A 22,156-nucleotide genomic window follows, 5' to 3' on the forward strand; every position below is an offset into this window, starting at 1 on the left:
CTAGGCACCTTACCTTGGACGTATGGGGGTTCCAGCAGGAGAGATCAGTGAGAACCACAGTGGTAAATAAAGCTGCGTCAGAATGAAGGTCTGGAAAGCCAGGCTCCAGGGTTCTGACCTGCCTCCTCCATAAAGAGGGCACCAGGCTCACACCCATCCTGGAAAGGCTGGTCCCATGCCAACGAGGCCAGGGAACAGAAACGGCAACCCCGCAAGCCTCATTACAGGACAGCCATCCCCCAGAACAGATGCAGCCCCACCCAAACAAGGCAGTTTGGGGACAAAGGAGACCTAAATCCCTTGGCCACCCCCGACCCCCGCCCCTCTCAGCCGCGCTGTGGCCTCAATGGGCCAGGTGGCACCTAGGGCCAGTCTGCCATCCGCTGCTGGGAACTGGCATGTTTAATCCGCTCAATTAGAAATGTAACGAGGGCTTCCCTGGTGGCGCAGTGGTTGAGAGTCCGCCTGCCAATGCAGGGGACACGGGTTCGAGCCCTGGTCCGGGAAGATCCCACATGCCGTGGGGCAGCTGGGCCTGTGCTCCACAACTACTGCGCCTGCCCTCTAGAGCCCGTGCTCCGCAGCAAGAGAAGCCACCGCAGTGAGAAGTCCGCGCACCACAACGAATAGTAACCCCCGCTCACCACAACTAGAGAGAGCCCGCATGCAGCAACGAAGACCCAATGCAGCCATAAATAAATAAATAAAAAATAATAAATTAAAAAAAAAATGTAACGACTTCTCGCTTCCATTTGCCAGGCTGCCAGGGAGAAGGTACAGACAGCCAAGTGCGGTCCACGATGCTTAGCAAAAGCTCAGAAAGCGCAAGCCCAAAGCTTCCTTCAGAGTAACAAGCATTCTCCGGAAAAGACCCGGATGTGCCCAGCTCTTCTTCCCGCCCCGCGTGGTCCTGCCTGCGGGGGCATGATGGCCAAGGACACGGCCTACAACCCTCTTTTCATCATCTCTAAATCGGTGTAATAATAGATGACGTCCACTTTTGCAAAGATTAAGACAGAGCCTATAAAGGGCTGATGCCTGATGTCTGGCACTTAGCAGTTTCGCAGGAGCTGTTACGACCCTGTTAATTTCTAGTAGTTTCGGTCTCTCTGTCTGCTATTTCTAGTCCCTCCACCGCCGGGAAAAAATCCAGACAAAATGTCTCCTGAGATGCAGGCGAAGTGGGCTCAACCATACGACTCCCCAGCACATCAGTGTCTCAGCAACAAGTCAGGGAGTGGCCTGAAAACACCGGGGGAGTCGATAGATATTTCAGTAAACCCAGGGATGTCCCTTCCAGGATCGCAATGCACAGTCACGTCATTTCTGACTCACCTTCCTGCACCTCTGCCTCACCTGGGGGAAGCAGAGAGGCAGCTGTTTTTATACTTTCCCAATCAGCCTCCTATACTTTCTCACCTCCACCCAGGGCCTCCTCCCCATTGGAGTCCCAGGGCATGGCAATCAAGCATGTGTGAGGAAGGGTCTGCAGTAGGCAGAAAAGCAGTCCTTTGAGAACACCCACACCCTAGTCCCTGCGAAGGGCACCCCCTGTTCCACAGTGGAGGGCGGCTAAGGTAGCAGATGGAATTAGGGCTGATAATCAGCTGACCCTAAGACAGAGAGACGAGACAACAAATGCTGGAGAGGGCGTGGAGAAAAGGGAACCTCTTGCACTGTTGGTGGGAAGGTAAATTGATACAGCCACTATGGAGAACAGTATGGCGGTTCCTTAAAAAACTAAAAATAGAACTACCATATGACCCAGCAATCCCACTACTGGGCATATACCCTGAGAAAACCATAATTCAAAAAGACACATGCACCCCAATGTTCATTGCAGCACTATTTACAATAGTCAGGACATGGAAGCAACCTAAATGTCCATCAACAGAGGAATGGAAAAGAAGATGTGGTACATATATACAATGGAACATTACCCAGCCATAAAAAGGAACGAAATTGGGTCATCTGCAGAGATGTGGATGGACCTAGAGACTGTCACACAGAGTGAAGTAAGTCAGAAAGAGAAAAACAAATATCGTATATGTGGAATCTAGAGAAGTGGTATAGATGATCTTATTTGCAAAGCAGAAATAGAGACACAGATGTAGAGAACAAACATATGGATACCAAGGGGGGAAGGGGTGGTGGTGGGATGATTTGGGAGATTGGGATTGACACATATATACTATTGATACTATGTATAAAATAGATAACTAATGAGAACATACTGTATAGCACAGGGACCTCTACTCACTGCTCTGTGGTGACCTAAATGGGAAGGAAATCCAAAACAGAGGGGATATATGTATACGTATAGCTGATTCACTTTGCTGTACAGCAGAAACTCACACAACACTGTAAAGCAACTATACTCCAAAAAAAATTAAAAAAAAAAAAAAGAGATGATACTGGAGGGCCCCACGTGACCACAGGGTTCTTAAACATGGAAAAAGGAGGCAGAAGGAAGTGTGACAATGGAAAAAATGGCCAGAGAGCTGCCATGTCACTGGCTTTGAAGATGGAGGAACGAGGGCAACAAGCCAAGGAACATGGGAGCCTCCAGAAGCCGGAAGAGGCAAGGAAACGGATTCCCCCGTAGAGCCTCCGGAAGGAATGCAGCCCTGCTGACACCTCGATTTAGTCCAGCAAGACCTGAGTCAGACTTTCAACCTACAGATTGTAAGACAGTAAATCTGTATTGTTTTGAGCCACCAAGTTTGTGGTGATTTGAATGACAGCCGCAGAGAATGAATACAGAGACTTCCCACTCGTCATCTGGCGACATCCATTCTCCCTCCCAAGATGTATTTCCGAGAGAGGTGGTGCGCGCTATCTCCGTGATTTTTCTTGTACTCCGATGGAACATGCCAGCCAAATGCTAAGACCCTATGCCCTGCAAGTATAGGTAAAAATCGTCGTCACGCGTGCGAACCTCCACGTGAGCCCGCTCCAGGAAGTAAGGATGGCCAAGGAGTTACTGGAGCCCGCGGTTGTGGCGTGTTCAGGGGTTGCCAAGGGCACCCGTGTTCTGCCTGATCACCCCTTCCATGCTTCCCAACCTCTACATCACCACAGACCTCATGGCCCCAGGGTTTAAGAGATTATGCATGAATTAGTTTTTCTCTATTTTTATTCGTCAGAGAAACATATGACTTCCAACCAAAGCTTGTAATGAGCATGAAGTAGCCAGGGCTCCCACTATGATTTCAGTGAATTCCAGGTGAAAGCAAAGCCAGGAAGCTTTAGAAATCCTGCCCAGTCCAATCCTCAGTAAATGGTTGGCTTCTCTAAGTTTTTATTTAATATTTAAAATACTTGGTGAAGCCGCATTATCACCTTATGGCTTCCTAAAGGCCCCAGGTTGAGAACTACTGAAAAAGATTTCATTTGTGTGATCCATTTAGATCCTGAACTTGACACCTCAGTGTCTAACTCCTTTCACCCCAGTGTGATTTCTGAGTGCCTTTCAGCTCTACGAGTTGAAGATTTTTTTCATTGTATTGGTAGGTTTACGTCGAGGTCAGCTTAGATTCTGGTCTGCCGAGTATATAGCAATGGAGGCATCCACAGTGGGCCTTGGAGACTCCACAATCTGATACAGAGGCTTTCCCCAGTCTGTCCCTGGGAAGGAAGGGACTGAAAACAAATTCCCTGGAATCTCCTTTTATGGACCCTACGCTCCCACTTCAGAAAGAGTTGAAGCACGTGTTTCCTGCTCCTGGGAGTATAAACTGTTAGAACCACTGTGAAAAATAGTTTGGAGTTACCGCCTGAAGTTAAAGATATGCATACCCCATGGTCCAGAAGTTCCATTTCTAGGTTTACACTCAAAGAAATGTCTGCCCATGTGCACTAAGAGACATGTACAAGAGTGCTCATAGCAGCGTTATTCCTAACAGTCCAAACTGGAACCGTCTATAGGAGAATGCTATAAAGAGCAGCGTATTCATACAATGCAATACTACGGAGCAATGAACGCAGCACAGTGGACGATGCGCACACTCATCGTGTTGAAAACAAAAGAAAGCAGGTGCAAAGGAATGTTCTCTGATTCCATTTACATAACGTCAAAAAGCAGCTGAAATCATAGCATTTAAGGATTCAGACTTAGGAGACAGAATTCTAAAGAAAAGGAAGTAGTTACCGCAGAAGTTTAATATTCATTACTCCTGGGCGTTAGGAAGGGGTTGGTGATTGGGAGTGGACATGAGAGGGGCTTCTGGGGGACTGGCCATGCTCTATTTCTTCACCTTGGTGGCGATCACATGGGTGCATGTCGTGCTAAATCCTTGAGTTGTGTATTTTACACGTTTTTCTGTCTGTGTGCCATGTTTCACACTTTTAAGAAGAAAAGTTTGAAATGTAAATTCTGAACTATTTCCCTAAAAACAAATTCCTTGCATTTGAAATTTTCTTACTTTATGAATTTCCATTATAAAACATATTCATGAGCATAAAAGAACATTTGAAAAACTTCAAATAAGTGGGAAAAAAATCACCTCTAAATTCTTTCTCCCAAAGCAAATACTGTTAATACTTTGGTACATTTCTTTCCAATCTTTCCTCCATGACTAGTTTTTGATGTTTTTATTTTTCATGACAGATAGCCAGATTTATTCAAATCTATATTTTAATATCTTTCACTTAACATTATCCTGTAAGCATTTTCAAAGTTCTTACAAACCCTCATCTAATTATTTTAATGACCATGTATCTCACTTAATGGTGCATCATTAAAGGACATATCAACCTGAACAATATTTAGGTAATTTCCTCTCTATCTATAGGCAGTATCATGGCAGAGCTTTTTCTGTACAGCCGATTGCAAATTATTTCCTGAGAAATGATCTCTAGAAATGGATTTTCAAGAGCCAAAAATAATGCCTTCCTAAGGCTCTTTATACAAAACATGTCCCTTTTCCAGGATCGGAGTTCAAGCAAGTTATGAAATCCAAACAGACTCATCTTAGGCCCATTTAGAATAGCTCCTCCCAGAACCGGGTCAGCTGATCTGTTGATTTCCCTAAATCGCGGCTGCAAGTCCATGGATGCCACTAACCTTGAGTTCACGCACTTTTATCTTCCCACTGAGATGCACAGCTCAGGGGTACTTTGGTCACCCAGCAAGATTCCTTAAAAGAGCAGAGCTATAAGCTCACCTGTGAGTTTCTAAATGCTTAGAGCAACAATTCCAACAAAGTTTTAGCGTCTTCAATGGAAAATGAGAATATGAATGTCAAATTTGAAGGAAGATGTGTGAGCATAAATGCGATGATGCATGGCAAGTATTAAGTATCGCGTGTGCCCCACAACAGACTGTCTCCAGACGTGAGTGCTCTTTCTTCCCTTTTTCCTGAGACTCATCTTTCTCCCGCAGTGGTGACAGGATCAAAGATGAGAGAGAAAGAAGAAGGAAATATTCAGGAAACATAATAATCATGACTTCCAAGTATATATTATGAGGCAACAACATTTATAGAATGTAAGTAGAGAGGCACTTATCCCAAGTCTTGCATTCACCTGGACTATACCTGGGAGCCTTTACCATTCGAGTCATTCTTATAAGCTAATGAATTGTCACCAGAAGGCTGAATGATTTGCTTCTCCATAGTTTTGTTTAGGGTAGTGTTTCTCCAAATGTGGTTATGGGACATTTTTAGAAGCAACCTGGTATATTAGGGCAAGTAAAGCTAGAAGATGTAATAAACAGTGCCCCAAGCTCAGTGGCTTAACAGCATGAAGATGTAGTTATTGCTCATTTCATAGTTCAGCGTGTGTTAGCATGTTGTGAATGATGGTCTTCCCACCCAGCGGCCGTGGTTCTTTCCACCTAATGTCTCTGCTGTCACCCAGGGCCACAGGGTCCTCTGCCAGGCCCTCTGTATCCAGCCGGCAGATAACAAGATAGGGGAAAGCCCACACAGAGGATTCAAGAGTGGTTTTAGGGGAATTCCTTGGTGGTCCAGTGGTTAGGACTCCACTCTTTCACTGCTGTGGGTCTGGGTTCAATCCCTGGTCAGGGAACTCAGATCCCACAAGCCAAGTGGCACAGCCAAAAAAAAGAGTGGTTTTAAGTACCAGTGCTAGAAGTACATCATTTTGCTGACATTCTATTGGTCACGACTCAATTACCCAGTCCCACACAGCTGTGGGAGAGGGTGGGAAGTGTAGTTTAACTCCATCCCAGAGGAAACGAAAATGATTTTGGTGATCTCACTGCATACCTGGAGTGACTGTAAATATATATATATACACATACATACATACACACACACACACACACACACACACACATGCACACACATATTTAGTAGGTTTGGGTAGCCTCAGATCTTATGCATATCTGAGGCTACCCAGATCTACTGAATCAGAATCTCAGGGGCCTAGGAATATGAAGTTTAAACAGATTATTTTTTTTTTTTTTTTTTTTTTGCGGTACGCGGCCTCTCACTGCTGTGACCTCTCCCGTTGCGGGGCACAGGCTCTGGACGCACACGCTCAGCGGCCATGGCTCACGGGCCCAGCCACTCCACGGCATGTGGGATGTTCCCGGACCGGGGCACGAACCCGCGTCCTTTGCATCGGCAGGTGGACTCTCAACCACTGCGCCACCAAGGAAGCCCCTAAATAGATTATTTTTATAGGCACTAAAGCTGGAAGCCAGAGACGGCTTTGAGGGTTCCAGCACAAACATCTCTTTTCCAAGGGCAGCCCTGCTATTGATCTTACCTTAGATGCCAGGCTGGGTGCCCAGAGTATTTTTGCAAATCTTTCAGAAGCTGCAACAACTGTACCGTAAGGACTCCCAGGATGGTTTGCCAAAATCCCATTAAAAGTGTGCGTAAGCATGGCATTTGCTGGGTCTCTTTCTCAGCACTTTTATCCTTACTCAGACAAAGGGGACAGTGCAGGGCTACACTGAGCAACACAAAGAGAAGACAGCCCTCACAGCCCAGATCTACCTGCTGTAGGGACATTGTTGAGGTCACCATTCAAGACATCATCATTTTATGGGGACACATGGAAGAAATTCTCTCAGGTGTCAGTATCTTAAATAGTTGTTTTTCTGTGAATCATGAAATTGATTGCATTTCTTCTTTGTATTGGCTGCTGGGAAGTTTGGAGCCAAAACTTGAGACCACCTATAGCAAGTATACAGAACTTAATCCCAATTACATCTTATTTTTCCTACTTTTACCCCAAATATTCACATTTGCTTATTTTCTTATCTTATTAAAGTGTACATATTTGCACATGCTACTTGATATCTATTTTGAATGAGCAGGTTGTAGAAATTGATTTTTAATGGTTGAATAGATCTTGTGACAGAAAAGTGAACAGAAATATTGGTTCTTAGTTTTCTGACCATGTTTTAGCCCAAGGAAAATATTCCCCCCAAAATGACATGCATGAAGCCTTAATCACTGGTTTCACTCAGTACAAAGTGAGTTTCTTCAGAGACTTCAGAAAAAATTCATTAGTTAAAGCCACACGTACCTTTCTAAGATCACTCTGTCCCAGCTGTCATCTCTTTTCCTGAGATGGAATCACCATATTCTGGGCCCAGAGATAGTACAGAACCGAATTACCATTCGAAAGTAGAGTGTTGGGTGAACAAGTCTTGGCTTTGATAAATTTTGCTCTCTGAAAAAAAAAAAATTTTGCTCTCTGTCCAAACTTTCCCACAATAATAATGAAATCCAGTGCAAAAAAAGCTAGAAAGAATTCATATACCTTTGAGACATCTTAAGACTATTACTTAGCAAAAACTTCCCACACTGAATTTAATGAGTAACTCATGGAAGGGGCTGAGAGAAAGGTGTCCAAATGTCCATTCAATTAACTGAAATGTATTAACTAAAATGTATTGAGCGCCTGTTTATGTTCCAGTTACTGTGCGTTAACATGCGATTCCCATTTTACAGATGCACACACACACACACACACACACACACACACACACACACACACACACGAAAGGAGCTCGCACTCTTAAAGGGAGGTATTAAGAGGGTGTGGACACGTTTCTTTGAGCAGCCCCTGACAATGGCCCTTGATCGGAGGGAGGCTGCCTCCGGAGGCCTGGCCGTTACCTTCAGCACCAAGGCCAGCGCACCTGGCTCTTCTGGGATCCCCTTACCTTCCCCATTCCGGAACTCTCACACCCAGAACTACAATAAAGACATGCTCTTTCTCAATGAAACATGCCTTCTTAATTCTTGAAATGAGCTTCATAAATGGCTCTTCATGCAGTGGTCAGCAGAAAAGCTTTTGACAATGAGAGATGAAAATGGTCCGTTTATTGGAGACCTACCCCTTCCGAACACAGGCGCCCACGCAAACCACCCCCCCCCACACACAGACACAAACACACGCGCGCGCGCTGCCAGATGGGCTGCACGTTGTCTGAGCTCTGCTCTTGTCACTCTCAGCACCTCTTCTTACAGAGAAGCAGTTGGGAAAAGCCTTCTTTGCCTCCTGTCCCAGCAAGTAGTGACTCCTGTGCCAGCACAGGGAGGGGAGATGTGTGACGAGCATAAGGGCTCAGGACTCTGGTTTTCTGAGATTTGTGCTTCTAAGAGCGTTTTATGCCTGGGGTTTGTGTATAGCTCTTGACTCTAAGGCGAACAAACAAACAATAACAACCCACCATAAAGACTGCCCTTCCCGGGCTTCCCTGGTGGCTCAGTGGTTGAGAGTCCGCCTGCCGATGCAGGGGACACGGGTTCGTGCCCTGGTCCGGGAAGATCCCACATGCCGCGGAGCAGCTGGGCCCGTGAGCCATGGCCGCTGAGCCTGCGCGTCCGGAGCCTGTGCTCCACAACGAGAGAGCCCACAACAGTGAGAAGCCCGCGTACCGCAAAAAAAAAAAAGACTGCCCTTCCCAACTAAAGTAATACAAATCCTGTAAGGCAAACATTTCGGACATTGGTAACACTATTCCCACTTCACAGATGAGGAAGCTGAGCCCGAGATTAAGCTACTTGCCCAAGATAACACAGTGACAAAGACGAACCAAAAAAGCCAGATTTCCAGTCTCCCTTCTGCTGGTCCTTCCCCGGCAAGATACATACACATATTTGCCAACTGTCACCAGCTTCCGGGTTGTGCACCCCTCCCTCTGGCCCAATTATCTGAAAACCAAAAGAGTAGAAAATCGAAAATGAGAGGGAAGTCGGCAGGGACGTGAGGCAGCGTATTGCTGCCGCTTCCTTGCCTCCTTTTTCAGAAGCTAAAATCGACTCAACTCTTCCTCGGTGACAGCCCCTCGCCTGCAGCGTGGCTCCCGGCCTCGGCGGGGGTCCGTGCAATCTGGGCGCCTCCAGCTGCCCCTTCTCCAGAGTCGCCAGCCGCAGAGCGCTGGGACGGAGCGAGGGTGCCCGGGGTGTCCGGGATGCCCGTTCCATTGCCGCTGCTGGAGCCGCCCTGGGCGCACTGCACAGGGCCCGGCTCTCTTCTGCTCCCCCGGCGCGCTGCTCGTCCCGGAGCGTAGCCAGAGAGCCTCCAGCTGCGCCCCAGGCCCAAATACTGGGCTTTGCGGAGCGCGGAGCCCCGGCTTCCCCCCAGCCAGCTCCCTCCTGAGTTAGCACTCAGTGCCAGGGAGAAGCGTGGGTCTCTCCCCACCCTCCCCAAGCGCACCGGGCCAGCTTCCATCTGATTAGAATGTTTCTTCCATCTGATTAGAATGACAGTAGCTTTCAAGTCATTCATTATAAGAATTTTAGTCTTAAAAGAAAAAGAGGGTCCCACTGTAATTGTGAGTTGTAATAGATGCGAACTTCTGGTGCCTTCCTCTGCAGTATGTAAGACAGTAAAAAATGTGTCTCATCCAAACGCGCCCCCTCCCTAAGCCCATTGTGAAGTCAATCTCTAACAAAGGGGACGTGTGAATATTCAACACCAAGTCTTTCAGCAGTATTTTCCGGAATCCCTGAGTCGGGCTTTTTTTTTTAATCAGCGAATACCTGTTTAAGTTTTAAAAGCACATGGAAATCGCCCGCGAGCGACCATATAATTTGATTTACCAGGCAATCTGCAGAGCGATCGCACATCATTTATAATGTTCATTGAACATTTTGCCTAATTGTGTCTGTCTCTGAAAGGGCGGCGCACCCCCTCCCGACCGCGAGCAGCACAAGTGGCGACATTCCCATGGAGCGGCCGCGCCGCAGCTTGTAGCATTCAGCTCGGGAGGCCGGGCCGCGCGCTTCCCTGCCCGGCGACCGGGCGCGCCTGACACTAATAGCTCGCGGCTCAGGTACGAGCGGCAGCCGCGTTTGACTCCATTCAATTCACAACCGGCCGCGCTTGCAGGTGTCGCCTTTTGAAACTGCCATTCAGGCGGCCGCTGTTCACTTCTCGCTGCGCCGCGGGTTTTGTGGAAGCGCAAGAATGGGGCTGATTATTCCCGTGCCCACAGGCCGCCCCCACCCCAGCCGGACGCGAGGCTTCCCTCCGCCAAAAGAGGCGTTTAATTAGTTCTGGAGCCGCGGACAGCCAGCGCGGCCGACAAAGCCAGGCTCCCCAGGTAATCCCGGTTCCCGGCGGCCCCGGGAGAGGGCGCCCGGGGCCAGAGCACCGGCCTCGGGCCGCACGCTTCCTCCCGCGCCGCCGCCGTCCCTCTGCCCTCCCGCAGGCTCTCCAGGCGGCGGAAGCCTCGCTCGCTGGGAGCCTCGCTCGCCGGGCTTGGGTGACCTTGGCCAGGGGCGCCGTTGGTCCCCGGCCGCGAGCAGCTCTCGGGTGCCTGCGACCCCTTCCCGCCTCTCTGTCCCCATCGCCAGCCGGGGAGATAGAAACTTGGTTGGCAAGACAGGTGGCCCTAGCTGTCTTGCGAGTGAGTGTCCTCTCCGTGACATGTCATCCTCCACCCCATTCCCATTTCGGAGAAATATCGGACAATGTTTTGGGGAAACACTGGAGACACCTGACCCCTTTATCCGCCTTTGCGTCTCAGCGCCGCGTGCGCTAAGCTCAAGGCGCAAAGTTGGGCCTGGGTGATGGCGAATGGTTGCCTCGCCACCGCGGCCAGTGACACTTCCTTTGCAACAGGGCTCGGGGGCCCGAGCTGGCCCCAAATACGCACGTCAGTGTACAGCATCAGCCTGGGCCGCATACTGTAGGCCACCGGAGTCACAGGTACCACCCTCACCCTCCAACCCCCCCCCAAAGGGATCGCGCCACCGGGATCCAGGCCTTTGGCTGCCGGACGCGCAAGACCTGCAGCGGGGGCGGGTGGGGGGGTAGGCCCAGTCCAACCGGATGCACACTGGGTACCTTTCGCGGGGGGGAGTAGGCGTCGGCCGCTGGGCAGGAGCCCCTCCCGCCTCGTCATTTGGTTTCCGCGAGCGTCCGAGGACGCCGGCACCCATTCGTTCCACTCGCTGCGCTCTGTGAACGAGCGTGGGGAGGGCTGGGGAGGCCGGGCCCGGGGAGGGCCGGGTGGTCTCCCTCCCCCGCCCGCCCCGCCGGCCGAGCCGCGGCACAAGTGTTGCGATTCCCACGGACCGGCGGGCTCTGCGGCTGGAGGCCTGGGCATCCGGGGCCCGGGAGACGGGGCGGACGCAGAGGCGTTTGTCGACACGGTGACCTCCGCGCTCCCGCTCTGAAAGGGGCTGAAAGGAGCTGTTTATGGTGCATTACCAGTCAAGGGCTCAGGTACCAGCGCCTTGTGTCGGCAAGCCCCGGCGGCCGCCCGTGCTGCAGGTGTCAACTATACAAACGCCCGGGAGGGGGAAGGACGCCGGGGAGAGACGGGGAGGGGCGCCCGGCCGCGCCGCGCCCATCGCTCGCGCGGTTTCGCTCTTTCTCCTCTGCGGTGAGAGCAGCCGGCCTGGGGCGCAGACCCAGGTCTTGGGGGGTTGGGGAGTGGTAGAGACAGCGGCGGAGGCAAGGGCGGCGGGGAAGAGGGAAGGACCCACAGGACGTTGTTTATGGGCCGCATTTGATCAGGAGGGGCGTCGGGGGAGGCTTTGAGCCTCTGCCCAGCTCGACCCAGTTTCAAGGCTGAGGGCAGAGGGAGGTCACGGGAGGCTAGAACTGTCCAGTGGAGGCCAGCGTTGGGCCGGGCAAGCATTTTGCCCGCCGGTAGGGCTGCTTGGGCCCCCAGGGGCCTCCCCGGATTTAACCTGAACTTCCCACATGGGTCCATCGTCTTCATGTCTATCTTCCTGTGCAAAGATGGGCCTGAGCCTGGGTGCACGTTTAACAAATGTTCTTGGTTAAAGGAGTGGCCCTCTCCTCCTCTCCCCACGAGTCAGGGTCACTTCCGGCCCAGAAGAAACCAAGGAAGGCGCCGTACTCTCAGTGGGCCCCTCTGTGCCCCCAGAGGCCTAGCAAGCCGAGAACTCAAACCCCTCAAGTTGGCTTCTATAAAGCAACACCTGGAAATGTTTTTTTCCCTTAGGGAGGAGATTGTTACTGGAGTTTACTTCCTAGATTGGCCCTCAAAAGCCTTCACGGGGCCAAAATACTAGAAAAAAAAAAAAGGTAAAACAAAACAAAAAAGCCCCAGACACCACTGCCATGATATTAAGCAAGACAATTTTTAAAAATAGCAAATGATATTTAACGATTTTCAGAGCCAACTAGAAAAAGGATGAGCAGACAGAAATCTTAGGTGTGTCTGAAGGAAGCTTCTGGGAACTCCCAAAGGTCTTAGAGATTATCTGCCTTGCTTCCTTATCTAATACTACCTAGAAACTTCTTTCTCCTTTCTGCAGCTCCATCACCATCACTACTTTTACATGTGCCATCTACAATTAGAATTAGTTTTTAACTGAGTAAAACTGAGTGCTTTTCTTAAAGTAACAGAGGAATGGGACAAGGAATGGTGAAGAGAATGAAGAAGACAGGTGTGTGTCTGAGAGAATAAAGGGAAGAGAATAGATTCCTTACGAGGTGAAAGAAAACATTTCCCACCTGAAAAACAAAGAAAAATTGCCCCTGTTCCCTCTATCATCACATTCACAACTTACATGGTCCCCAATTTAGGAACAATTTCTGACCTTATCTTGCCTAGAATTGCAGTAAACAGGCCCACCATTCATCCTGATACCAAGAGCAGAATCCTCAGTACCATCTTTTGTTTCCCTCTCTCCTCCAGGCCCACAGTCAATAAGTCACCAGATCCTAAAAGTATTTCTCCAGTCTGCCCGGCTACCAACCAGTTCAAGCCTTCGTAATCTCTCAGCCCTTCTGCTGCAGCTTCCTGATCCGTCTCCCTGCCTATAATCTTGCTTTACACCAAACTGTTTTTCAACACTGCAGCCTTGGTATCCTTTCTAAATGGCAGACTTGATCATGCCACCTGTGGCTTCAAACCCTTCCCTGATTAATTATATATAAGTTATAAATATGTGCTATTGTACTAATCAATTACACACATTATAAAGACTCAGACAAATTTTAAAAGAATGAGATACAAATACAGATAAAAAATAAATGATGGATTAAACAGCAAAAAAAAAAAAAATACAGGTGATAGTTCTAATATTTTTTTCCCATACCCCAGTGGATCTTCTTCTCCACTCTGGAAATAACTGTTCTATATTATGCCAAAGTCCTTGATACAGCTTGTAAGCTTCCTTATTCTAGACTCTGCCTATGTTTCCATTTTCATCATCTCTCTCTACTTCAGCCTTAATAAAGTTCTTTTACATTTACAAATGCCAAGATACTCATACTCTGTCTCTGTTTCGTGTTTATTTCAACCTCTACTCTCTGTTCCCTCTAGTCTGTAAGCTCCATGAATAAAGGATCTGTTCTATTTATTGTTAGTGCTAATCACAATTCTCAGCACAGAATTGTTGTTCAATGTTTGTTCCATAAATAAACATGGTACATCTTGGAGGAAGCCATGATTTCTATAAAGAGACTAGAAAGCAGAGAAAACTGATCCACAGAAAAAGAATGAAGCAGACACACAGAGGGGAACAGAAAGAAGCACAGGAAAGATAGAGAGACTGTGCAGGCATCTTTCCAGATCACAGTGTGTTAACAAAGGTACAGGTTAGGCTGTTCTATAAAAGAGTTGAAATATATAGTGGTTTAAAAGAGATAGAAGTTTATTTCTCTCTCACAAAAACAAAACAAAACAAAACTGAATAGGCATTCCAGGCCTCAGGTGGGATCTAAATGATGTGGGAGACTCACTCTTTCATCTAGTTACTTATCCATCCTCAATACGTAGCTTTCCACTCATGGTTCAAAATGGCTGCTCCAACTCCTGCCATTGCATTGGCATTCCAACCAGTAGGAAGAGAGAAAGTAGCAAAATGGGACATGTCCTTCCTCTTCAAAGAGCCCCAAAGGTGAATATCACTTCTACTCATTAGTTAGAAGTTAGTTTCACTGAGCTGCAAGGATGTCTAGAAAATGCAATTTTTATTCTGGGTGTCCATGTGCCCAGCTACAATTGTGGGGTTCTATTCATATAGATATGGGGGAGAATTTTCAGTCTCTGAGACTCCTGGTACTGCTGCCTTCCTGAGGCCTAGCTACATTCCTGCTCATGGATTCTAGGACATGCCCTGAATCCCATATCATAGCTCTCTTTTAATGTTTGTTAATTCAAGTTGATTTCCATTACTTGAAACCAAGAGATTTAAAACTAACACAAAAATTCACCGAGTAATATGTGCAACAACACAGGTACATCAGCTAAGCCAGGTCATGCTGCAGTAGCTACCTCCAAATCTTAGCGTCTTCACACAACAAAAGCTTATTTCTAGTCCAGGTTTCCTGTTCTATGAGAGTTTGCAGGGGGACCCTGTTCATTGTAGTCACTCAAGGTCCCAGGCTGACAGATGTTCTGCCTTAAGCTGAGTTTCCGCCATCGTTACAGAAGAGAGAAGCAAAGGTCCAGTTAGTACACAGGCTCGTAAAGCTTCCTCCTGGCCTGCCTCTGCCCTGGTGCATTCTCCTTAGAGAACCAGCCCTTTCTCTAAGGATCTCTGGAACCTTTAAGTGAGGAATGGTTTTTAGAAACCAAGATCTGAGAACAAAGTGTGTTCATTGTTACAACGGCCCTTTTAGCAGACAGAGCTAGGAGAAAAAAATAAAAAGAACGTACACATACATATATAAGTACCTCTACGTTTATATCTATATCCATATGTATCTGTACATTCTAGTCGTTCTCCTTTCCATATTTATAACTCCCTTCTCTAACAGTGAAAAACCCAGTTCTCATTATTCTCAATATATTTACTCATTCATTTACTCCTAGATCACACAGAAAGTCGTTTTAAAATTGCTAACCTATACCACTGTGAACATCAGACCTACTAAATACAGTTTAGAATTTGTTTATAGTTCTTTTTACCCTGAGTCTGAAAGTATTGTATTCAAAAGTTACTTGGGGGCTTCCCTGGTGACGCAGTGGTTGAGGGTCCGCCTGCCAATGCGGGGGACACGGGTTCGTGCCCCGGTCTGGGAGGATCCCACATGCCGCGGAGCGGCTGGGCCCGTGAGCCATGGCCGCTGAGCCTGCGCGTCCGGAGCCTGTGCTCCGCAACGGGAGAGGCCACGGCAGTGAGAGGCCTGCGTACCGCAAAAAAAAAAAAAGTTACTTGGATCACTAATAATAATATTTTTTTAAGTAGCAGGGAAATTACAACAATAAAATGCACTATTGAACATGGAAGGGGAAAAAAAGCTTCCTCCTGGAAGTGACATGGCATTTCTACTCATCTTTTACTAACCCAAGCAAGTTACATGGCCACATATCACCTCAAAGAAGACAGGGAGGTACAAGCTTACGACCTGCCTGGAAGAAGACAGAGGTCTGTGGCTTGTCCGTCCAGCTCCCATCACATGGGATGTCCTATGATGGAAACTTTTCAGGTTAACTCTTGTTGTAAAGCACCCAGAAAGTATAATATGGTCCTTCTGCACTTTCCCTTCTTCTCTGCTCACACCTGCCCAGCTGAAAAGGAAAAGTGCTCCCTAAGCACTAGGGACCTGTAAGGTCAATGACAACATAAATCCCTCACATCACTTTAAATCAGGGCAGGGAAATGTCATAAAACGGATGATGGTTTGCAGAGCTTTGCTTCGCCCTGGGACATCTCAACACTCTTAGGAGTCTCTGCACATTTTCCTAGCTCCATCTTGGATTTTTACAGTGGGTTTGTCCTCCGGTCTGGTAGGTTCCAAGCACCTGAACAAATTACAAGGGCCAGGAGCATGTGAGGAAACAGGAAGACGTTCTACCATGAGGTAAATACAGGGAAATGGGTTTTGGAGGCTGGTGAAGGCTAAATAAAGGTGAGATTCTAGGTTCTTGAGGCAATCTCTGACTGTCCCCAAAATGCTTTCAAATGACTGCAATAGGCTACATTGTAAGAATTCATCCCTGTGATGGATGGCATTACCTTTCAAGGACACTAATAAAATGCCAGAGAGATGACGGTCCAGTTGCTGCATGTTGCTTACACCTTAGTGGCCTCTCGCTGAGATTGATGGCCTGGAAGTAAACTGGCTTTTAACGAGGGCAGGAAGGATAATTTGGAGCACTGAGCATTCTCTGAGAACACAGGTCTTGGTGGAGCATAGATGTGGTCACCATGAGGCCACACCATGCCTGGGATGGGAAAGGGGATGGAGGCAGGACCAAGAAAGGAGATGCAAAAAGGCACATTGAAATGCACTGCCCCAGGGCTTGCTTGAGATGGAGTCTGTAGCTGGGACTCAGGCCCCTAAATGAGGGAAAATCGTGGGCTATTGCATGCCTTCTACTTTCATCAATCTATTCAGCCTCCTAGGGACATACTTCTGCCCCTCCTCTTGTAGTCAAACTCACTCAAGACTCACCTAGCTCAACACTGTTCCCTTTATGAAGCTCCTGCCAACCCCTCACTCTCGTGCTGAGCCTTTAAACCTCAAGATAGCCCTTACTGCACTGGATTATAATAATCTCTCCTCTCTCTTACTACCCCAAGAATGCATTAGGCACAGAGAGTGCATCTCTGATCCCCAGCATTTAACACAGTGACTGAACATAGCTGATGCTCAAAACATCTTTCTTAAAGAGATAAATAAAGTAAGGCTTAGAACAGGGCATATTTACATTTTCTCAGTATTTCCACATTGGTTTTAACTTTGTATATAATATGGGGAAAAAAAGACAATTCAGCTTTAAAAAAGTGTAATCGATTGGCATTATATAGACTAGTAGTCTCCAAAGTGAACAAGATGTTCCTCTGGGCTACAGGGAAAAATTTAGAACTTCTAATATATTTTTACTCGTCTTCTTAAAATTTCTTTTTGGGCATGTTTAAAAATGTATGTATGCAGTGTATGAATACACACTTATTTCTATGCAATTTTATATACATAATATACATAAATTCACCTGTAGAGTGTATACTCAAAAATGGTAATAAGGTGCATCAGACACAGCTAATCCTCCCCCTCCTCAAACACACAGAATACTTTTCTCTCCTTATTTGATAACACCCCAAGTACTAACTGGGAGTATAGCCACCAAACGCAAGACCACATTTGTCACCTTCCCTTGTAGCTAGATGTGGCCATGTGATGGCTCAGGCCAACTGAATATGAACCACAGTGATGTGTGCAACCTTCAGATCATGATCTTAAAAGGAAAGGAGTGTGCCCTTCCTCTTTCCTTCTTCTTGCTGGCTGGGATGCAGACATGATGGTGGGAGCTAGAGCAGCCATTTTGGACTCAAGGTTAGAAGCCATGTTTCAGAAAGATAGAGCAACAAGTCACAAGGAAGCTTGACCCCCAACCCATTTAGCCACCATATAAACTTCGGGTTGCTGGGACTTCCCTGGAGGTCCAGTGGTTAAGACTCTGCATTTCCACCGCAGGGGGCGCAGGTTTGTTCCCTGGTGGGGGAACTAAGATCCCGCATGCTGAGTGGTGCAGCCAAAAAATAATAAATAAATAAATAAAATTTTAAACTTCGGGTTGCTTACACTTGGACTATTACAAGAGAGACCAAAATGTTATATTATCTTTAGATATTTGTTACAGAAGCCAGAACTTTATCCAGAATAATGCAAGATGTGCAGTCAAAAAAAAAAAACTCGAGACGATTACTTTAAAATGACTCCTTTATACAGACAATCGGGGCTCAAGGTGAAAGCTACCAGTGGTAGAGGACACTTCAGGCTTTTCTAATGCCTGTGATATCACCTCTCATTCATATCTTTTTCTCCTGTACTTTACAGACATTTAATAAAAACGTATTCAATCTTGTATACTTGAAAGTTAAGACTAGAACATTAATGTTCTCACCATAACAGCCACAACAAAATGGTAATTTTGTGGGGTAAAGGGTGTGTTAACTAATCTTATTTTGGTAAACATTTTGCAATATACACATATATCAGATCATCACATTGAACACTTTAAACTTATACGATGTTATATGTCAATTATATTTAATAAGCTCAGGGGGAAAAAGAAAAAAACCCTTATTGATTAACCCACTGAGTATAGAGGGAAGCAGGATGAAACTAGCATTCTCTGAGTGCCTACTCTCTATACTTTACATACATCATTGCATTAACTTTCCACAGCAGTCCTTGAGGTAGATATTATTATTTCGTCCCATGTCTATAGCCAATGAAAATAAAACTCAGCAAGTTTAAATAATTTATCCAGGAGCCAACAACTGTGAAGAGTGGAACAGATACTTGAATTTGAACTCAGATCTACGAGAGTCAAACATCCACGCTTTTCCATCCTCTACACTTTCATATTTCAAACACTTCCTCTATCAAACTTCCAGACTCTTCCTCCTGCCTGTTCCCCTTTCTCATTTTGCTTCACACCCTTTTTACTTTACTCCCCTGCCCCCTTTCCTCTCTGCCTTCTTATCTCTTCACCTGAAGCCACACACCTGTATTTGATAATCATCTGGAACAGTATTTCTCAAGCCTGACTCTGAAGATATGTATGTGTTTACGTGAGTATTCACATATTTATATACACACATAGATGAACATATGTCCTTGTATATAAAGTCTCCACACTTTTCATAGAAAAACAAAGCAACGACCAATAAAAGCTTTCACGAGCCCTCACTCAGTGTCAGCTTAAATGATCATTAAAATGAAACTGCTTAAGGATAAAGAAGATGTGGTATATATACACAATGGAATATTAGTCAGCCACCAAAAAAATGAAATAATGCCATTTGCAGCAACATGGACGGACGTAGAGATTATCATACTAAGTGAAGTAAGCCAGACAGAGAAAGACAAATATCATGATATCGCTTACATGTGGAATCTAAAAAAAACGGATACAAATGAACTTATTTACAAAACAGAAATAGACTCACAAACATAGAAAACAAAAATATGGTTACCAAAGGGGAAAGGTGGCGGGGAGGGATAAATTACGAATTTAGGATTAATAGATACCCATTACTATACGTAAAATAGATAACCAACAAGGACCTACGGTATACAGCACAGGGAACCCTACTCAATATCTTGTAATAACCCATAATGGAAGAGAATGTCAAAAAGAATACATATACGTATATGTATAACTGAAACACTTTGCTGTACATCTAAAACTAACACCACATTGTAAATGAACTATATTTCAATAAAAATGTTTTAGAAAGGAAATTGCTGAAATATTTGCCAATATAAAGTTGGTATAAACTCTTCATGGGTGTTGTTCTTATATAACTACAAAACCAAACACATTAAAACTTTTCTAAATCTACAAATCAATAAAGTTCAAATTAACTTTAAGGTGATATATGATACAACTGTGTAGTAACAGCATTTGCGACTTACAAAGCTGACGTGTTGTTGGTCCCTATCCTCAATCAACCCACTGTGCGTCACATCCATTTCTCCCCAGGTTAAGTAAACTACTGTGATAGTTTTGTTCATCTAGCTTGTTTTGTAGTTATTTCATTTCTTGGCACGAGCAACAATATTTGTATATCTTCTTTAGGCCGAAGCAATTAAAATAGACTGGTACCCCCACAGTCTTTTGTGTGTGTGTGTGTGTGTGTGTGTGTGTGCGGTACGCGGGCCTCTCACTGTTGTGGCCTCTCCCTTTGCGGAGCACAGGCTCCAGACACGCAGGCTCAGAGGCCATGGCTCACGGGCCCAGCCGCTCTGCGGCACGTGGGATCTTCCCGGACCGGGGCACGAACCCGTGTCCCCTGCATCGGCAGGCGGACTCTCAACCACTGCGCCACCAGGGAAGCCCCCCACCACCACAATCTTAAACACAAGCGTCAACTCAGATTCAGGCTCCAAGTTCAAAGATAGGGCTAGGTTTTTGGATAGCCATCCAGGTGGACCAGAATATGCTCACCCTTTGTTATTGTTTTTTCAAGGTTAGCATCTGAACATGGTCACAAAATGGAAAAAAAAAAAAAAAAAAGACATAATTAACTTGTGGAGCCTTCATTTAAGAAGTATGGACCCAGAAAATCGGAGGTCCACAGAAATGAGAGGGGTCCAATGATAGGTCGGGACCTTCACCAGGAAAATCAAACTCCTGGGTATGGAAACAGTCCCTTTGCTGTGAAGAGGTAAAAGGCTACAGATACGACCCCCTGATTACAGAGGCACGGGCAGATGACAGAGCGACTGTTTCTTCTAACAAGCCTGGCTTGTTTTTCCTTGCCGGTGAGGAAAGGCGTCTGGCTTCTCCGCAGGGCTGGTGAGAATGGAGGAATGAGTGGGGGACACCAGCCCCCGCCCCGTTCCTGCACTCCAGGCCCTGGTGTGTGTCTAACTGATATCTCTGAGAAGGACACTGCAAAAGAGAAACAGGAGAGACGGGCCTGCGTGAACGTGCCCAGCTGAGCACTGCGGTCTTGCTCTGCCCCTTCACAGGCTTTGCTCTGGGGGCCATCCTGTGTGAATGGACCATTTTTCCATCCCCGACTCATAACCATGAGCATTAGCCAAACACCGTCACCAGGCCTAACCCTAACTGCCTCCAAAGGTTGTGAGAAGAGCTAAACAGAGGTGCACTGCCTCTTCCAGTGTCAGCGGCGAATCAACCTCAGTATCTGCTGATAGATTTTTTTGATATTGGTCCACTCTAAATCCTGGCGCTCAGGTAGGGGTGGGCGAAGCCAACAAGAATGACTCCTTCCTGCTTAATAGGGCTCCACTTGTAACTGATGCTACATCCTCATCGACTCCACCAATGTTTACTGAGCACCTATGAACCTACTACAGCTAAATAAATAAAGAGCATTGGACAAATAAATAAAATTGAGCAAATACTCCCGTGTGCCTGACACTGGGTACGTGTTTATATTTGTTAACTCAATCCTCACAGTAACCCAACACGGCAGTATTGTTATCATTTCTTCTTGCAGGAGTAGCGGCCCAGGTAGGTTAGCTACCTTGCCCAAACGGCTGGTCAGTGGCAGAGCTACCAGAATCCAGGCAGTCAGGCTCCGGAGCCCATACTCACGACCTCTGTGCTTCCCCGCCTCTCTGGGGTGGCAGTGGAAGATGGGGTGCTACTTTCTCTGAGACAAAAATAGGCTCAAACCTCTAGTGGTGTGCAATCTGAGAGGAGTCTTGTGGTGGCAAAACCTGGGGCCTGGCGGGGTGCTGATTTCTTGGAATGTCCAAGCATGAAAACTGAATTCCAGACGTTTAGGGAACTTTTCCAAATAACTGGAGTTTCTTGACTAATAGTAGGCATTTCCCTGCTTGAACCAGGCATGGGCTGGCATAAGCTTCTTCAGGCACAGGTTCACGGGGCTGAGGAAGAGTTTTGCTCTAGGCAGGATTTTAAGGAACAAGAACAAAAATGCCGCTGCAATAGCCTACATCTTCAGGACCACTGGTAGGCGTGAAAGCTAAGGTATCATTGAGGCGAGGGAGAAAAAATTACGCGGGAATCACAATCGGTGACCTGCCAAGCACGGAAGAAAGTCAGCCCACGGGCAAAACACAAAGGTGATTTCAAGAGATGCGCAAAGTACCACCTCAACTGTGCGTTCTCAGGAGTGAGCGGTGCTTAAGTGAAAATGAAATTATCCGACGGTAAAGTCCTACGACGAACCATCACGCCACTGTTCAAGCCCGTCAGTAAAGGTATAAGGAAATGGTGATGATGAGAGGCAGTCAAGTGAAAAGTGCAAGATATGAAAATAGAAATACATGGGAGGAAACAGGC

General features: G+C 46.7%; 1 protein-coding gene across 9 annotated transcripts in view; it reads right to left on the reverse strand.

The window, feature by feature from the left end:
• The window catches only part of LOC307182130 (uncharacterized protein), a 66,811-nt gene that overhangs the window by 37,064 nt on the left and 7,591 nt on the right, over positions 1 to 22,156 (reverse strand). For 6 of the 9 annotated variants that reach the window (XM_079913316.1, XM_079913322.1, XM_079913321.1 and 3 more), the window contains exon 2: positions 7,504 to 7,650. The exons of the other annotated variants lie outside the window; for them this stretch is intronic. The gene's annotated coding sequence lies outside the window, so the exon portion shown is untranslated. The remainder of the gene's footprint in view (positions 1 to 7,503; positions 7,651 to 22,156) is intronic. 9 annotated transcript variants of the gene reach the window in all.

The sequence above is a fragment of the Stenella coeruleoalba genome (genome assembly GCF_951394435.1).
Source record: "Stenella coeruleoalba genome assembly, chromosome: 2".
Taxonomy (NCBI): domain Eukaryota; kingdom Metazoa; phylum Chordata; class Mammalia; order Artiodactyla; family Delphinidae; genus Stenella; species Stenella coeruleoalba.